Here is a 19,978-nt window from a genome sequence, read left to right as displayed (position 1 = left end):
TCCAGATCCGGTCGGCAACATACCATAGATCCGAACAAATAATGGCATATATGGCAAACATATAACATTTAGCACATAAGGGCATTTTAGGCATCTTTCCTAAAATAAACTAGTGCTCGTGTCTAAAATATGGTAGACACTCATCTCACAATCATCACTTAGCATTCTAAGTTTAAGTCTAGAAATCCTACAAATTTCTAATTCGCTTAAACTAGTGCTCTGATACCAACTGTGACATCCCCTAATTTCTCGGCCAGAAAAGACCGATTTAATTTATGCTTTTTAAAATCAAATCAGAGAAGTCTTTATAAAAGATGTTGCGGAATTGGTCCCCAAAACAAAATACGATAAAAGTTTGTCAAAACCTTTCTTTAATAAATATATAATTTTCTTTTATATCAAAACCTCAGGATGTCATGTTCCGATACAGATCAAAAGCATAAACAAGACATTATAAGCCTTACAACATTTATTTATAACTACTGGCCTATAATCCAAAAATCACTCATCATCATCATCCGACTATGCTCGGGGTCCACTACCTGTAATATAAAAAGCTGAGTGGGTCAGGCTTGGAAGCCTGGTGAGCATATAGGGTTTTCAACCCACAATAAATAATAAACTCTTTAAGTTTATCAATCAACAAATAAGTTATCAATTTCATCAACCAAAAACAACCCTAATTACCCATTCCCGTTATCCTCACCTTACGTCCCTAAAACAACTATCACAAGGGACCTAGCCTAAGGATTTTTATTAGGGGTGACAACTTTGCTTCGGGGGTTCCTCAGCAATTATGTCAAATAAGGCAACCTAACACAAAACGACCAATAAGGTGACAACATTGCTTTCTTCAGCAATTTATGTCAAATGAGGCAAACACCGGGGTGACAACATTGCTTTTCCCTCAGCAATTTATGTCAAATAAAACAACCAATAATAGGTGACAACATTGCTTTCTTCAGCAATTTATGTCAAATAAGACCACCTGACATAAAACAATCAGTATGGTGACAACATTGCTTTCCTCAGCAATTTATGTCAAATAAAACAACCAACGTGGCGACAACACTGCTTTTCCTTAGCAATTTATGTCAAATAAAACAAACACCGGCGACAACATTGTTTTCCTTCAACAATTTATGTCAAATAGGCACGAAGTCACATCGTCGCCAAGGTTTATACAACAGGCACTAAGTCCATAGCTGCCAACATACTGAATCCGTAGCTACCAACGTACATCTATACTGTACTAAATTCATAGCTACCAACGTACATCTATATTGTACTTCTATCCCTCATACTTTATCTACCCATGTTTTACCCAACATATTTGAAGATAAAATATATATACATTTTTAAATCATTTTAGACATGTATAAAACATTCATTTAACACCCATCTCGAATAAACAAACAACATATATACACATAGCACGTATTTTATATAAAATACTTCATATCTATGTGTAAGATGAAAGTGACTACACACTCACCTGATTTAATGAAAATCGGGCAGCAATTCGTTTCCTAAAAATGATCGTTTCTAATAAAACCGGGAGTTTTATTGAGAAACCGGGCTCTGCGAAAGGTCGGGCTTCAAAACCGAAAAGATAAATTTTTCGGGTCTTCGGGAACTTCGGAACGTATTTCGGGCTTTAGAAATGATACCGGGGCTTCGGGGGAAGTCAAAATGATAAAAAGGATGAAAAATGGGTGAAAAGTGGCAAATTTCGGATTCTACCCGGGAAGTCTCGCATGGCTGCTATTTATAGGGGAAAAGGACCGAAGGATCGGATCCGAACCGAGGAGGGGATGGCACGCGTCTGCGAGGCTCGGACCAGGTGGCTGCTTCGGCGAGGCTCGGACTGGTCAGCTACGAGCTTCGGATTGGTCAGCAGCCTCGGTCCAATGAGAAGAGTCCATGTATGCAAAGGGGTGTCCGAGGAGCCTCCGCAGGGTGTCTCCTGCGAGGCTGTCCGAATGCTAGTGGACCGCGGACTTGGTCCAATCAGAAGACGACACGCGAAGCTCGGTCCTATCCGGAGGTGCCACGTGGAGGCCTCGCATGCGAGGGATGACGTGTCCGAGGTGACTCAGCGAAATTTCCCAGTTTTCCACATTTTTCTTGATTTTTGTGCCAAAAACTTGCGAAAATCATAACTTTCGCATACGAGCTCCGTTTTTGACGTTCTTTATATGCACGCGTAGGTAAAATTACGCTCTACAACTTTCGTTTAGACTTCGTCGGCTAAATTTGATTTTAATTTTTATATTATTATTTTTAACAGACCGGGACAGGAAATCCGTTAAAAATTCATAACTTCTTCATCCGACGTCCGTTTTCGTCAGACTTTTTACCGTTGTGCTACTATTTACGAGACCTTCGATTCTCGTTTAGGTTGTGTCGGCTAAAAATCACTCGATCTAAAATTCGAGTTTTTAGTTGCCTACTACTAAGCTGAAACTCCGAAAAATCATAACTTCCTCATACGAAGTCAGATTTGAGCGTTCTTTTTATCGAACTTCTCGGTTTAACGAATACTTCTTCGTTATAACTCGGATTTCGGCATTCTTTATATATCCGTAATCCTTGTCACGACCACTACAACTTTCTTAATAGACATCGGCTTTATCTAAAATTTAATTTTGACGTTCATTTTTATTCTTAATTAATTAAACCCTAAAAATTAAGCATAAAACACATAAAACACATAATTTTTCACATAATTCCTTTTCATTTTTCCAAAATGAGTCACAAAGGTTAACCTAGACTATCATGTCAATATTAATGCCTAGCCTAGAAACACGGACATTACAATCGGGCCCCGCCCGATAAGCATAGGAGTACATAACACATGTAAGAGTCACGCAAACATCTAGCATCCTAACACAACAAAGTCATGGGCCGACATTGGTGTCTTTGACCCAATAAACCATGTGAGGAAACTTACCTCGAACTGTTGAATCACACAGATAAATCTCTGGCTGTTGGACAAATCCCTGAGCTATCAATACCACAGAACATCAAATTAATAACTGGATTCCAATCCATAACCATCAATCCAAAAATTAGGGTAAAAAGACCATTTTACCCCTTACCTAGCTTGGACCAAGAATAAGGCCCAAACCTATAATCTAAAAGGCCCAAATCCAAATTAATCACCCAAGGCCCAATGATGGCCCAATTTTCCAAATTGGGTCCACATCCCTTTGTGGGCATTTTCCAAGCAAACCCAAAACAAGCATCAACCCAAAGTCCTGATGACCCAACAAGGCCCTAAGCATCTAAGCCAAAACATGGCCCAAACTGAAGATCCAAACATCTGAAGCCCAACAGGCTGAGTACGTGGCGCGTACTCACCATGTACGCGCAACATACTCGCTCTATGGCTTATACGCCCAACGTACTCCTCCCATATGGCCAACTTGCATTTTCCAGCTCTTAATCAATTAAGACCTCCATCCAAACTCATATTTGACTTCCTTAAGATGGTTTATCACGTAAAGCTGCCAACTTTGTGTGCATGCATGGCTTAATGAGGCTCTAGAGCTCCAAAGAGCTTAATAAACGACTTAATACATAGATGAGACCATAAACACCATAAAGTTTGCACCTTTAAGCATAAGGAACCCTCCAAACATCCAGATCTACAAGATTTACCTTATAAAATGACCTTAACCAATCAAGACCAACCAAAAAGGGACAAAGAAGCATAAAACCATAACATAAAGAGATCTAAGTAAGGAGAAGACGTGGTATGAACTTCATACCTCAAAAGACTTGAAAAAAGAGTGATGATTCTGGATCTCTAAGCTTCACACTAAGCAATGCACCTTCATCCTTCTTCTATCCCTTCAAAATGAGAAAAATAAGCACCAACATCTTCTCAAGAGCTCAAAGACACAAAAATGGAGACTAAGGATCGAGGTTTTGGGTTTAGGAGGTATGGAGGTTGGTAAAGAGGCCAACCCTAGGGACTTAAGGAGTTTATATAGGGTGCAACACCTTAAATTAGGGTTTCATTAAACCCTCGTACGCCCAGCGTAATCCTCGTACGCCCAACGTACGAGGCATCGGTCCCGCGATCAATCCCACTTATTACGCTAAGTGTCCCATGTAGTACGCCCCGCGTACTAGCTTCTCAGCTAGTACGCTAAGCATACGAATGGTTTGCCCCACATACTAACCCCAAGGACCAAATTGGAATAATTAAGTACAAAGGGGCTAAAAATGAACTTACCCAAATCCAAGTGTTATAATTCTCTCCCACTTGAATCAGACTTCGTCCTCGAATTCCACTGCCCCAAATAACTCCGGATAGTGCTCCCTTACCTCATCTTCCGGCTCCCAAGTCTACTCTGAACCCTTCTGGTGTTGCCATTGCACCTTCACCAACTCTACAACCTTGTTCCTCAAGGTTTTTTTCTTCCGATCCAGAATCGCCACTAGTCTCTCAATATAATTCAAATAGTCATCCACCTGAATATCCTCCAATGGTACCACTACGGAATCATCCAATAAGCACTTCCGCAGTTGAGAGATATGGCACGTGTTATGAATCTGACTGAGCTCATTCGGAAAATCCAAACGATAAGCAACCCGGACCACCCGGGCCAAATCACTAAAAGGACCGATGTACCTGGGGCCCAGCTTGCCTCTCTTCCTGAAGCGGATGACACCTTTCCAAGGTGACACCATCAAGAGAACCATATCCCCAAATTGGAACTCTAAATCCGATCAGCGTCTGTCGGCATAACTCTTCTGCCGAATCTGAGCTATCTGGAGCCTGCTCCGAACCTGCTGAATCAGCTCAGTGGTCATGAGTTCCACCTCAGTACTCCCCATAACCCGATGACTAACCTCGCAGCAACAAATCGGGGTACTGCACTTCCTCCCGTAGAGTATCTCGAAAGGAGGGCTATCAATGCTGGCGTGATAACTGTTGTTATACGAAAATTCTATTAACGGAATATACGTATCCCAACTCCCACCAAAATCCAATACACATAGGGTCTGAATAGTGCGCTCTCTCTGACCATCGACATGTGGATGAAATACTGTGCTGAAATGGAGACGAGTGCCCAACTCGTCATGAAACCTCTTCCAAAACCTGGAAGTAAACCGTACATCTCTGTCAGAAACGATCGAAACCGGCACCCCATGACGTGCTACAACCTCCCTGATATAGATCTCAGCCAATTTCTATGCAGAAACACTCTCTTGAATCGGAATGAAATGTGCGCTCTTGGTCAACTGATCCACTATGACCCAGATCGAATCCACTCCACGCGCAGTCTGGGGTAACTTCGTGATGAAATCCATAATAATATCCTCCCATTTCCATACGGGAATCTCCAACGGCTGCATCTTGCCGTGAGGTCTCTGATGCTCGACCTTGACTTTCCTACAATTCAAGAACCGCTCCACATACCAAGACACATCCCGCTTCATGCAGGGCCACCAATAATAAGGACGAAGATCCCTATACATCTTCGGCGCCCCGGGATTAATGGAGAACATAGATTTGTGCCTCTCCTTCGTCAAAACCTGACGCACACCGCCCCAATACGGAACCCAAACTTGTCGATGCAGAGCCAACAACCCACGTCTATCATAAGCGAAGGAAGCCACCTGACCCACAATATGCTCACTCTTCGGGTGCTCTTCCTTCATAGCCTCCACCTGAGTCTCACGAATCTGCTCCAATAGTGGAGTAATCATGGTTATCCTCAAACAACGTCCCTCTCAATGCCAATCGAGCATAATAATGTCGAAATCTTACCACGCATAATTCCTTTCACAGGACAAGCTGCTACCAATGCAAAACCCTACGAAAACATGGTCACACACAATCCGAGAATAGGATAAACGGTCGTACTCTTGATCCAATTCAAAGGATCTAACCCAAAAAGAACCGTGCACATAATTCGAACCAAGTGCTACAATGCTATCTTGTCCAACTCACATATACCCCTATCAGCAATATATAATGAATTTAGCACAATTCACATTCTCATGATGTAACGACATAAATTTTAAAACAATTTTTCATTTTTCATACATGATAAAACTCATATAATATTCTCAAAATCTCATGTGTCAAATGTCATCATAATAAAACATATCCCAGAATCTCAAAACATAATCCTCTGCCAGTGTGTACAAATCATGCCGACGCCTTCCTGCGATCCTCGCTGGTACCTGAAACACATATCACATAACACGGTAAGCATAAACGCTTAGTGAGTTCCCCAAAATACCACATACAACACATAAGTCACTCGAGGCTATAACTCGGTATGACCCTCCGGTCAATGTGTCTCAGCGGGACCCTCCAGTCCCGTAGCTCGTTGGACCCTCCAGTCCGGTCTAGCTCGTTGGACCCTCCGGTCCGGTCTTAATCGTTGGACCCTCCGGTCCGGTCTAAATCGTAGGACCCTCCGGTCCGGTCTATATAACACATGGCATACATGTATCACAAGCAAATAAACTCAACATACACATAACACATAAGACCCTCCGGTCTGCACACCATTACCACTCGAGGTAATGTATAGTGAGAAGACTCACCTCGGGAAATCTCGGAAAGTCTCGAACTCGAATATCTAATCTAGCCTCCGCCTAATCACATAAAGTAATTATCTCTAATTAATACGGCTCTCAAGGCTAGACTAATCTCTCCCTATATCCTCTCAGAAGGGGAAAAGACCATTTTACCCCTCCAATGGTTCACTGTCCAAAAGTTGACCGAACCCTAAAAGTAAACCCCAGTCAACGGTCCAACTTTGACCAGACTCGTCGAGTGCACTCGGGTGACTCGGCGAGTCCATACGTGTCCTCTGAATCCTCCTAAGGCCTCACTCGACTCGTCGAGTTAACCTTTTTCTCAACGGTTACCACTGATCACGAATCGTGGTGCAACACGATCCGACTCGTCGAGTCCGCTCATGGACTCGGCGAGTTTCATCCATGAGAATGCTCAAAAGACCTCCTGAGGTCAGATATGTTTCTCTAACTTATAGATCTGGCCTTCTAACACCCAATAATCACGTAAAGGTCTGAACTTGGTGTCCATGCATGGCATTTTGGGCATGAAATGCCAAGAACATGATTTAAATGGGGTTTTCACTCATAAATACCATCAAGGCTGAATAAAGCAGGAACCTTTGGATGCTAGAGACCTCCTAAGGTCCAGATCTGGAGTTCAAGCCTCCTCATGAACCCCAAATCCTCAAAGTCCCAAAAAGAAAGGAAAAGAAGCCCTAATCTTCAAGATGAGAGATCTACTCAAATAAAAGGGAAAGGTTCGAACTTGATACCTCTAATAGAAGCTCTTGGACGAATAAGCAGTAGATCTATCAGCCTCTTCTCAATCCTAGCTTGGAATCTTCTTTTCCTTCACCAAAATGCACTCACAAATCTCAAGTAAGGCTCAAGACTCTCTCACAAGCTCAAGGGGCGATTAGGGTTTCTTCTCAGAGAGGTGTGGCCGCAAATGAGGCTATAAGTGCCTTTAAATAAGTCCCAAACCCGGGGATCTAGGGTTTCCACTTACAGCGCCTACTCGGCGAGTCTACTCTTGGACTCGTCGAGGAGTTCATTAAACTCACGTGGCCACCCCGCTTCTACTCGACGAGTTGTAGCACCAACTCGTCGAGTAGATCAATAATCCTCTAAAATAAATAATTAAAAATAACATACCTGAAAATCCGGATGTTACAATTCTCCCCCACTAGAATCAGACTTCGCATCTCTGACTCCGGCTCCCAAGTCAGCTCGGACCCTCTCCGATGTTGCCACTGGACCTGAACCATTGGCACCTCCTTGTTCCTCAGCACCTTGATCTTCCGATCCAAGATCGCGATCGGCCTCTCAATGTAATTCAAACTCGCGTCCACCTGAATATCCTCTAGCGGCACAACCGCCGTTTCATCGGCTATACACTTCCTCAACTGGGATACATGGAAGGTATCATGGATTTGACTCAACTCCTCGGGTAGCTTCAGACGGTATGCTACCTTACCCACCCCTGCGGTCACCCTGAACGGACCAATGAATCGGGGCCCCAGCTTGCCTCTCTTCCTGAATCGGATCACTCCTTTCCAAGGAGATACCTTCAGGAGTACGAAATCTCCAACCTGGAACTCGAGCTCGGATCGCCGTCTATCCGCATAACTCCTCTGACGGCTCAGGGCTGTCAGTAACCTCTGTCTGACCTGTTGTATCTGCTCAGTTGTCTTAAGCACTATCTCAGTGCTACCCATCACTCGCTGCCCTACCTCTCCCCAACAGATGGGAGTTCGACACCTCCTCCCATAAAGAAGCTCAAAGGGAGGCATACCGATACTCGAATGGTGGCTGTTGTTGTAAGAAAACTCAGCCAAAGGTAGGTATGTGTCCCAACTTCCACCAAAGTCCATAGCACATGCCCGAAGCATGTCCTCGAGTGTCTGAATCATCCGCTCACTCTGCCCGTCCGTCTGTGGGTGGTAAGCAGTACTGAAATGCAATCTCGTACCCAACTCCTCATGGAATTTCTTCCAGAACCTGGAAGTGAAACGTACATCTCGGTATGACACAATCGAGATCGGCACTCCATGCCGTGACACCACCTCTCTCACATATGTCTCTGCCAGCCTCTCCACAGACGAGCTCTCGCTGATAGCAAGGAAGTGAGCGCTCTTCGTCAGCCGGTCCATAATCCCCCAAATTACATCAACACCCCTCGTGGTCCTTGGCAATTTGGTGATAAAATCCATAGAAATATGTTCCCACTTCCACTGGGGAACCTCTCGTCGCTGCAACTTGCCATGCGGACGCTGGTGCTCGGCCTTAACCCGGCGACAGGTCAAGCACCTCTCTACTACCCATGCAACATCCCTCTTCATACAGGGCCACCAGTAGTCTCTCTTCAGGTCCAAATACATCTTTGTGGCCCCGGGATGGATCGAAAATCTCGATCTATGCGCCTCCTCCAACAGAGTGCTACGTGCCCCGCCCGTATACGGCACCCAAATCCGACCACGAAAGGTTATGAGCCCTCGGCTATCTGTCACAAACTCGAACACCTGTCCAATCACCCGCTCCCTTTTGCGGTTCTCTGGTCTCACAGCCTCTGCCTGGGCCTCTCGGATGGTATCTAATACCGGAGTCATCACCGTCATCCTCATGCATATATCTCTAATCGGGGCGCTCTCCGCCCTGCGGCTCGGGGCATCGGCTACCACGTTAGCCTTGCCCGGGTGGTACAGGATCTCACAGTAGTAATCCTTTACCACATCCAACCATCTCCTCTGGCGCATATTAAGGTTAGGCTGATCCATCAGATACTTCAAATTCTTGTGGTCCGTGTATACAGTACACCAAACCCTATACAAATAATTGCGCCATATCTTGAGGGCGAACACTACTGCCCCCAACTCCAAATCATGGGTAGGATACCTCGTCTCATGAGGCTTCAGCTGCCTCGATGCGTATGCTATCACGTGCCCTCTCTGCATAAGTATCGCACCCAACCCTGATATGGACGCATCACAGTAAACCACAAAATACTTCATTCCTTCCGGAAGGGCTAACACTGGGGCTTCGCATAGTCTCCGGCGAAGGGTCTCAAACGAGGTCTGCTGCTCTGGACCCCAAGAAAAAGCAACGCCTTTCCGGGTCAATCTGGTGAGGGTAACGACAATCTTGGAGAAATCCCGGATAAATCTCCGATAGTAGCTGGCCAAACCCATAAAAATCTTGATCTCGGTGGGGGATCTCGGCACCTCCCAACTCATCACAGCCTTAATCTTGGCCGGATCGACCAATATCCCATTCTGATTAATGATATGTCCCAAGAACTGGACCTCTCGTAACCAGAAATCACACTTGGAGAAATTGGCATAAAGCCTCTCCGATCTCAATACTCCGAGGATCTCCCTCAGGTGCTCCTCATCCTGCTCTCTGGTCCTCGAATACACTAGAATGTCGTCGATGAACACAATCACCGATCGATCCAACATCGACCTGCATACTCGGTTCATGAGGTCCATGAACGCCGCTGGTGCATTGGTGAGCCCGAAAGGCATCACCACGAACTTGCAATGCCCATAACGAGTCCTAAACGCTGTCTTCTGGATATCCTCATCACGCACCCTCATCTGGTGATATCCAGACCTCAAGTCTATCTTGGAAAACCAAGACACACCCTGCAACTGATCGCACAGATCGTCGATCCTCGGTAATGGTTCTTGACCGTTAATTTGTTCAACTCCCGGTAATCAATGCACATTCGGTGTGAACCATCCTTTTTCTTGACAAAAAGGATCGGCGCTCCCCACGGCGAGCTACTCGGTCGGATGAATCCCTTCCCCAGCAGCTCCTGAAGTTGCAAGGATAACTCCTGCATCTCCGGTGGTGCAAGGCGATAGGGTGCCTTGGCAATAGGTGCTGCCCCCGGAATCAAATCGATACGAAACTCCACCCGCCTCTCGGGAGGCACACCCGGCAACTCCTCGGGGAAAACATCCGGAAACTCTCGCACTATCGGTACCTCGCTGACAGAACTCGGCCTCTCTGCGGCAACTCGAGTATCCATCACATAGGCTACAAACCCTCTACAGCCCTGCTGTAGACTCTTCCCCGCTCTGGCAGCCGAACAAAATGCTGACCCAGATCGGGTACCCTCACCATACACCGTCAGCACTCCCCTACTAGGGTCTCGTATGGTCACCAACTGCCGCTCGCAGTCTATAACAGCTCCAAATCGGCTCAACCAGTCCATGCCCACGATGACACAGACATTACCCATCGCAATCGGTACCAGATCTATCGGGAAATCGACACCGAAAATCTCGAGCACACATCCTCGAATCAAATCAGTAGCATAAACCGCTCGCTCGTCAGCTATGGAAACTCGTAGAGGTCGACTCAACGCCTCACGTCGGGTACTGATGTGCTGGCTAAAGGCTAATGACACGAAATATCGACTCGCACCCAAGTCAAATAACACCAAAGCAGGTACAGAACTCACAAGAAAAGTACCTATGCATACCACAGAATAAGCACAATATCTCAAACTCAGTATAAGTAAATAAAAGAATACATACCAGCCACGACATCGGGCGCTGCGCGGACCTCCTTCGTTGTTAACAGAAAGGCTCTTCCGCGAGCCTTCGGTGCCTCGGCCTTCGCTGGCCGGGCCTCGGTAGCTCTAGCAGCAGGTGCAGATCCCTGAAGTAGTTGCAGGCACTCGGCCTTCTGATGACCTATCTGGTTGCAGTGAAATCAAACCGAAAATCCCTTGGGGCAATCCCTCGCGATATGCCCCTCCTTCCCACACTTGTAGCACACACCCGCTCTGCACGTCCCATCATGGCTCTTGCGGCACTTCCTGCAAGTGCGGCCCTTCGGACCTCCAGATCTCAAATCAGCGGGCTTTGCCCGCTTGGCTGCCGGCTGAGACTGTACCGGCGCCCATCCCTCCTCTGAGACTCGGCCTCCTCCCTGGCCTGAATCTCTAGCTCAATCTCCCTCTTTCGGGCATTCGCTTGGAGCTCGGCAAATGTCTGGTATGTCGAGTTCGCCACGAACTCACGAATGTCCCTCCTCGGTATGCTCAGATATCGGCTCATACGTGCCTGCTCGGTAGACACGTGCTCAGGGCAAAACAACGCCCTCTCATGAAACATCCGTGTAATCACAGTCACGGACTCCGTCCCCTGCTTGAGGGACAAGAACTCCTGCACCAATCGTTCCCTCTCCACCGGGGGAACATACTCATCTCGGAACATGGTGGTGAACCTCTCCAAGGTCACCGCTGTAATCTCTGCAGGAGTGAAGTCTGCCGTAACAAACTTCCACCAGTCCTTCGCCCCCAAGCGAAGCTGGTTCAGCGCGAACCGTACTCTCAGATGCTTCGGACAAGAATAGGTGTAGAAGCATCCCTCAATATCAGAGATCCACCTCATCGCGGCTATCGGATCCTGAGTCCCATCAAACTCTGGTGGCTTCGTTTTGCTGAACGCTCGGTACAGCAACGAGTCACCCCCCTGTGGCCTGGCAGCGGCGACGGCTGCGGTGGCTGCAGCAATAGCAGCCTCGGTAAGAGAAGCATACCGCTCGTCAAACGTCTCAATCAAAGTGGTCTTGATAGACCCAAACATCTCAGGAATCTCAGCTCGAATGGTTGCGGCCACCTCCTCGTGAATCAACATACGGATCTCCTCATCACTGGTACCACTGGTACCACTGCCTCCTGGGTGGTGGCGCGTCCCAACCATGATGTCTCTGAAATACACACAAAAGAAGTCAGAGATTCGCTCGAGTATACTCGCACTCGATACTCAACCCACTTGTTCTTTAGTCCCCTATGGATTTTTACTTGGACTGCTCACCGATCCGGTGTTTCTAGTAGTACGGGCCCTATACTACCTTCCACAACGCATCGGTATTCACCCCAAGTCCTCCTCCTAGGATCCCAGATCACAAGAACTCTATATCTCACTAAACTCAGGCTACCCTCCAGTAGACCACTCATAGGCTCCTCGCTGCTACCTACTCATTCATGAAGTATATCATAGCAGCAGTAACTCCTAGGCTAAGGCATCACAAATCAGGCCCACTCTAGTCCTAACTATGAATACCTAGCCTACTCTAGCATGCATAGCATATCACATAATATCTCATAACACATAATGTAAGGGTATTTTGGGAAATCACCATCCGGGCGCTGGCTGCTTGTACACACTGCTTCGTTCTGCGTTTCTCAAAAATCTTTTTTTCTTTTTAGAAAAATTGTTTCTTTTATGCAAAATTTCTCAAATCCTCAGTTTGAGTTCAGATACACCCGAAGGTGCATCCGAATCCCTCAAACCAAGGCTCTGATACCAACTTTTAACGACGTAAATTTCAAAACAGTTTTTCATTTTTCATACATGATAAAACTCATATAATATTCTCAAAATCTCATTTGTCAAATGTCATCATAATAAAACATATCCCGGAATCTCAAAACATAATCCTCTGCCAGTGTGTACAAATCATGTCGGCGCCTTCCCGCGATCCTCGCTGGTACCTGTAACACATATCACATAACACGGTAAGCATAAACGCTTAGTGAGTTCCCCAAAATACCACATCCAACACATAAGCCACTCGAGGCTATAACTCGGTATGACCCTCCGGTCAATGTGTCTCAGCGGGACCCTCCAGTCCCGTAGCTCGTTGGACCCTCCAGTCCGATCTAGCTCGTTGGACCCTCCGGTCCGGTCTAAATCGTTGGACCCTCCGGTCCGGTCTAAATCGTAGGACCCTCCGGTCCGCTCTATATAACTCATGGCATACATATATCACAAGCAAATAAACTCAACATACACATAACACATAAGACCCTCCGGTCTGCACACAGTTACCACTCGAGGTAATGTATAGTGAGAAGACTCACCTCGGGAAATCTCGAAAAGTCTCGAACCCGAATATCTAATCTAGCCTCCGCCTAATCACATAAAGTAATTATCTCTAATTAATACGGCTCTCAAGGCTAGACTAATCTCTCCCTATATCCTCTCAGAAGGGGAAAAGACCATTTTACCCCTCCAGTGGTCCACTGTCCAAAAGTTGACTGAACCCTAAAAGTCAACCCCAGTCAACGGTCCAACTTTGACCAGACTCGTCGAGTGCACTCGGGTGACTCGGCAAAGTCCATACGTGTCCTCTGAATCCTCCTAAGGCCTCACTCGACTCGTCGAGTTAACCTTTTTCTCAACGGTTACCACTGATCACGAATCGTGGTGCAACACGATCCGACTCGTCGAGTCCGCTCATGGACTCAGCGAGTTTCATCCATGAGAATGCTCAAACGACCTCCTGAGGTCAGATCTGTTTCTCTAACTTATAGATCTGGCCTTCTAACACCTAATAATCACGTAAAGGTCTGAACTTGGTGTCCATGCATGGCATTTTGGGCATGAAATGCCAAGAACATGATTTAAATGGGGTTTTCACTCATAAATACCATCAAGGCTGAATAAAGCAGGAACCTTTTGATGCTAGAGACCTCCTAAGGTCCAGATCTGAAGTTCAAGCCTCCTCATGAACCCCAAATCCTCAAAGTCCCAAAAAGAAAGGAAAAGAAGCCCTAATCTTCAAGATGAGAGATCTACTCAAATAAAAGGGAAAGGTTCGAACTTGATACCTCTAATAGAAGCTCTTGGACGAATAAGCAGTAGATTTATCAGCCTCTTCTCAATCGTAGCTTGGAATCTTCTTTTCCTTCACCAAAATGAACTCACAAATCTCAAGTAAGGCTCAAGACTCTCTCACAAGCTCAAGGGGCGATTAGGGTTTCTTCTCAGAGAGGTGTGGCCGCAAATGAGGCTATAAGTGCCTTTAAATAGATCCCAAACCCGGGGATCTAGGGTTTCCACTTACAGCGCCTACTCGGCGAGTCTACTCTTGGACTCGTCGAGTAGTTCATTAAACTCACGTGGCCACCCCGCTTCTACTCGACGAGTTATAGCACCAACTCGTCGAGTAGATCAATGATCCTCAAAAATAAATAATTAAAAATAACATACCTGAAAATCCGGATGTTACACATGATTGGTTGAAACAAGATCTCATACTTGATTGAGACTAAACGGATCCCACCAATACGTAACTAGCTCGAGAATACTTCCAAGTTGATCCTGAATTCTACCAAAACCTGAGCCTGCTACGAACTAAAATTCCACACCACCATTGAGGGTAAACATGCCCAGAGACCAAAGGGGCATAAAACATACTGAACTTGATGATAGATTGACACGTCCATTGAACTTCAATTGTCACAACTTGAACTTTCGGAAAACCTCCGTTGAATGATGAACGAAAAGACCAACGATCGAGACTGCATTGACAAGTAACCGAATAACCCAATACACCGCTTGTGCAATACCCATGACTTGACCAAGTCTTAAACCGAAATCCTGCATACCCTCATCGCAAACCCCTATGAATCACTCTTCCAACACCACAAACTCAAACAGATCAATGATCCTCCAGGCAGAATACCTAGTTCTCCCCAACTTAGGGTTCAAACTACCACCCACTGGTTTTGTGAACAAACCATATCTTAAACCGACTTAACCAGGTATAACCACCCCTGACTCATGGAGTGTAAAACATGCGTAGGGTGATCTTCCATATTAGGATCAAACAAATCCTAAGAAAATCCTGAATTTCAGCTGAAGACCTCTGAAATTTTCCAATCAAGCAAATGCCTAAGCAAATACCGACTTACAATCCAAAACATACCTTCCTTGTCTGCAATTCCAACCGTCAATCCGGACCTGCCTGCCTATAACTCAAGAACACGAACCCTTGATTGCATCACAATCATCTATACCACATCCATCCACATGCGTACTTTCACGCTGACATATTGCTGCCAAACACCACGGACAACCGACCCCATGTTGGGTTTACATCCCAACTCTGACAGTCACAAGCGTGCTCACTCCTTCTCCAAACTCAGAAAACTGAAAGGGCATAATTGTTACCACATATAGAGACAATCCAATCCATCAATCCACCACTCAATTTCCAGCTGCAATTCCAAGCCAATCATAACAATCGTTTCCTTCTTGAGTCCCGCGACTCAATGCACGGCCTCAAGCAAAACCCTCGAGACCTCAAAACCAAAAAAACTCATCGAGGTAGGAACCAATCAACCCAAACTGATATCACCACTGGGGCTCATACAATTACCAAACCTATCCTTATGTCAGAGCATCCATAACCAAAAGGTTGACCGATACGGGACCACTACCAACGATCATGGTATCAAACCATGCTATATATCCCAACGAGCCCTTAGAACCCCCAAAATTTTCCTCGATTCGAGTATGGATCATGTGCTTCCAGTAGTACGGGCCCAATACTACCTTCAACACCTATCCATACTTTCATCAAGAATCATCTCGGGTCCTCTAAGACCTATTCATAAAATACTCTTGAAACCTGCTCAACAGCAAAACAACTGCACTAAAATACTCCCCAACTCTCCTAGGATTCCCCACCTCCGTTGCCATTAGCTGCTGAGGGGCTCCAATCAATGCCAACCAACCACTTGATGAATACAATTACATTCAACAAAACTTAAATAATCTTTCGACTAAAGGACCCAACCCTACAACGGTTAGACTCAAACGAGAGCTGCGCAATAGGGCCAAATCCTTCACTCTAGGATTATTTAACCTCCATAGCATGTAACTTAATGTATTCATTTGATAGTTAGCTCCCGTCAATGTGAGTCCCACAAAGCACAAAGCAAGCAACATTCGAGGAGTGGAGTCGACTGGCACTAAAACACAATAAAATCAGACAGATCTGCATATGAAATCCTCGATCTCTATCACCCAACATCTCGAATGCACCTTCGCCCTGCCCTTACTCTCTTAAGAGTGGCTAATAATCCTCATGTTGACCCGCCTTATACTGCACCCACTCATGAAACTTCCACAAACCCTGCAACACTCGTGTATGCTAGTCATACATAACACTGGATCCTATAGATGGTCGAATACTTGATTCTACCCTAATCCCTTCATCAAACAAGAAGAGGAAATAAGGCTAAACCAAACATTATCAGGATATAGAATCTTAGTTATGTACAACTATGCTGCATACACTAAGCAACTACACTAATGATGTCAATTTCATATAAGAAAGAAACCTAGGCTATCAGGCATCATATAATCTGGCAATTATGTCATGCAATTCCTGAAGATCCTTAGCCTATCACTAGCATGTTTTTCTAAGATATCACAATATCAAATTATAGTGTGGTAATTTGGGGTCTACTTACTGGCTTTGGCTGATTGTACACATCGCATCCTTTCTTGATTATTTTAAAAAACAATTTTGAAAATCATTTTTAAAACTTTTGTATTTCCTTAGTTTGAGACTGGATTCACATGAATGGTCCTCCAATTCACTCAAACCAAGGCTCTGATACCAACTTGTAACATCCCAAAAATTTCAACAAATTTTAAACTTTTAAAAACAACCCATTTACTAATAAAAGTGTTTAGAAAACCATTGTTTCCAAAATATGATTTAAAATCAGAGTCTCCCAAGATCCAATCAGTTGTAAAACCAAGGATGTGTATGGTCATGCCTTCGCCTTGCCACAGTCCTCTGAAGAACCTGAAACCATAAACAAAACTGTAAGCATAAAGCTTAGTGTGTTCCCCCAAAGTACCAACAAACAATAGATAACATATTCAAATAACAGCATGTACTGGGTCCACATCTAAAGACTGGATTACCACTGAGCCCACATCGTGAGTCTGGCTTGCCTATCAGGCCCACAGCTCATATATGTCTTGCTCCGGAGCCCACAACATAAGTCTGCCTTTCCCTCGGGGCCCACAACTTATGTTTGGCTTGCTCCCGACCTAATTAGTCATCGGACTGGAATGCCAATGTTCAACCCTCAGTACGAGTCTGGCATACCAACCGATCCTCAGCTCATATCTGGAATGCTATTGAGCGCTCAGTATAAGTCTGGCATGCCCTACCCAGTCCTCAGCTCATATCTGGAATGCTCCAATACCCTCAAGCCCTCAGCACGATTCGGGCATACCACCCGGTCCTCAGCTCCTATCTGGAATGCATCTGAGCGCTCAGTATGAGTCTGGCATACCACCCGGTCCTCAGCTCATATCTGGAATGCTCCAGGGTTTGTTGGCTACAGTAAGAAGCAGTACAACCTCAACCCAACACAATATGTCTACAAATAACAACATATACAGATAATCATGCAGACAGAGTCATAGGTAGTCCTACAGATCTACCAGACTAGCATATCAATAACTAGCAAAAGCATGTATATCTATTCCATACTCAACATATCAGTGAATATCAGGATATCAAACCAATTGGCCGGCCTTGGTGCCTTCGACCCGTAAGTACAGTGAGGAAAACTCACCTCGATCTGCTGATAATCAAATAACTGTACGGGCCGCCGAACTGGATAACCTCACGCCAACTAACGATAAATACAATTGTAATCAATAAATAACCCGATAACCCAAAATCCCCTTAGGTCAAACTTTGTAAACCCTGGTCAAAGTCAACAGTCAACAGTCAAGGTCCAAAAGTCAATATTTCTTCCCAACGGAGTACGCCCTGCGTACCAAGAGAGTACGCCCAACGTACTCTGATGTTGACCAATAACGGGGCGCTGACCGCGTACGTGCATCGTACCACCAGGTACGCCCAACGTACTCAGCCCAGCTCCAAAAATCCATTAAGATCTTATTCTATTATGTTCTTACATCCAAAACTCAGATCAAAGACCAAAATGATGTCCTAATTCATAATGTTTCCAACTTTATGACTTTTCATGGCTATATAATTCTTACTGTTCAAAACCCTAAGTTCTTAACCGAATAAGACATCACAACTCTTACATGGAAGGGATAGAAGGTCCAAGATCACATTTTTATAGTTCATAATAGCTTTATAATCGATAAAGTTTCCAACTTTATTCATTAGAATGGTCCCAACAAACAAGATCTAGCCTTTAAGTCTCAAAGGGACCCAAAAGTTCATCTTTTTCAACCTAATCCATTAAGTACAAGTCTCCAACTTTCAGATCTGAATCAAAATGATGTTTAGATCGATAAAGTTTCCAACTTTATCCATAACAATGTTACAAACTTTCAAGATATAAACTTTATGCATTAAAATGACCAAAAACTCATAACATCCAAAACTAGTTAGATCTAACAAATGCATCATCAAGATTCAAACTTTATACCTTTAGAAGATAGATCAAGGTGAACAAAGTCTAGATCTATAAGCTCCAATGCACCCCAAAACTTCTCCAAAAAGTTTCTTATTCTCCAAGGTGCACAATGCATACTCCAAAGCACTCAAAAATGCCTTCTTTATCACACAAGGCTCAACTAGGGTTAGGGTATCATGGAAGGGGTGTTGGAGGGGTGGAGGCTAAGAATGGAGTGGGTTTCAGGGAGTTAAGGAGCTTAAATAGGGATCAAAACACGAAAATAGGGGTTGGGCATTGATTGCGTACGCCCAACGTACTTTTGGTACGCCCAACATACTCAAGGTGCCTCAGTACGCCCAACGTACTCCCCTTTGTATGCCCAGCGTACTCAACACAGCCTAAAACTGACCAAACTTCAAACGGGCATAACTTCTTCGTTCTAACTCTAATTTTGACGTTCTTTATATCCACGAAAAGGTAACGAGAATATCTACACTCCTTTCAACTCATCCTTTCTTTAAAGCTTTCCGAACAAAAATCCAAAATTCATAAAAGCCCAAACTAACACTTTACCGAAATACCCCTTGGTGCCAAAACACAGACCGAACTTTCGGATCATCCAAATTACATTGCCCACACCCAAATGGGTCTAAATTGCTTTTACTAAAAGGCCCTAAGCCTGATGATACTCGGTCTTTGGGTCACCACCCCCACATAGGAAATGATTCGGAACAGGGCGTTACATTTGACATCTAATCAGAAATCAACTAGACTTCTAGAAATCAATAACCTTTTACTTTCTCATGGAAGTGCAGATTCCTATTTCGTGATGCTTTGTCAAGCCTCTAATTAGTGTTTTTAAAGCTTATGCACTTTATTCGGATAGTGAATATGTTTAATCCCTTTCAAGACGTGATAAACATATCCACTGAAAGTTTAAACAATTCCTTACCATTCCTCACAATTCGAAATGTGAAAAAGGATGTCGTAATCCTATGGTGAATTTGAGAATATTAATAGATACAATATTTGTATTGATCTTTATCATATCCTTAAAATCTACTAGCGAAAGTGTTTCCTCATAACCATTTTCATGAATTAGATCAAAACCTTTTTCCACCTAGATTTGAAGGTGAATACGTCCCCATCCATGTAGAACTTTCATTTTCAAAGCTACAGAATAAGACAAGGTTTAGGAAAAAACAAAATCACATTTAA

The sequence above is a fragment of the Lactuca virosa genome, chromosome 4, assembly GCF_052849685.1.
Source record: "Lactuca virosa cultivar CGN04683 chromosome 4, Lactuca_virosa_CGN04683_v6, whole genome shotgun sequence".
Lineage (NCBI taxonomy): Eukaryota > Viridiplantae > Streptophyta > Magnoliopsida > Asterales > Asteraceae > Lactuca > Lactuca virosa.
The sequence above is the reverse complement of the archived record's forward strand: the minus strand, read 5'-3'. Positions refer to the sequence as shown.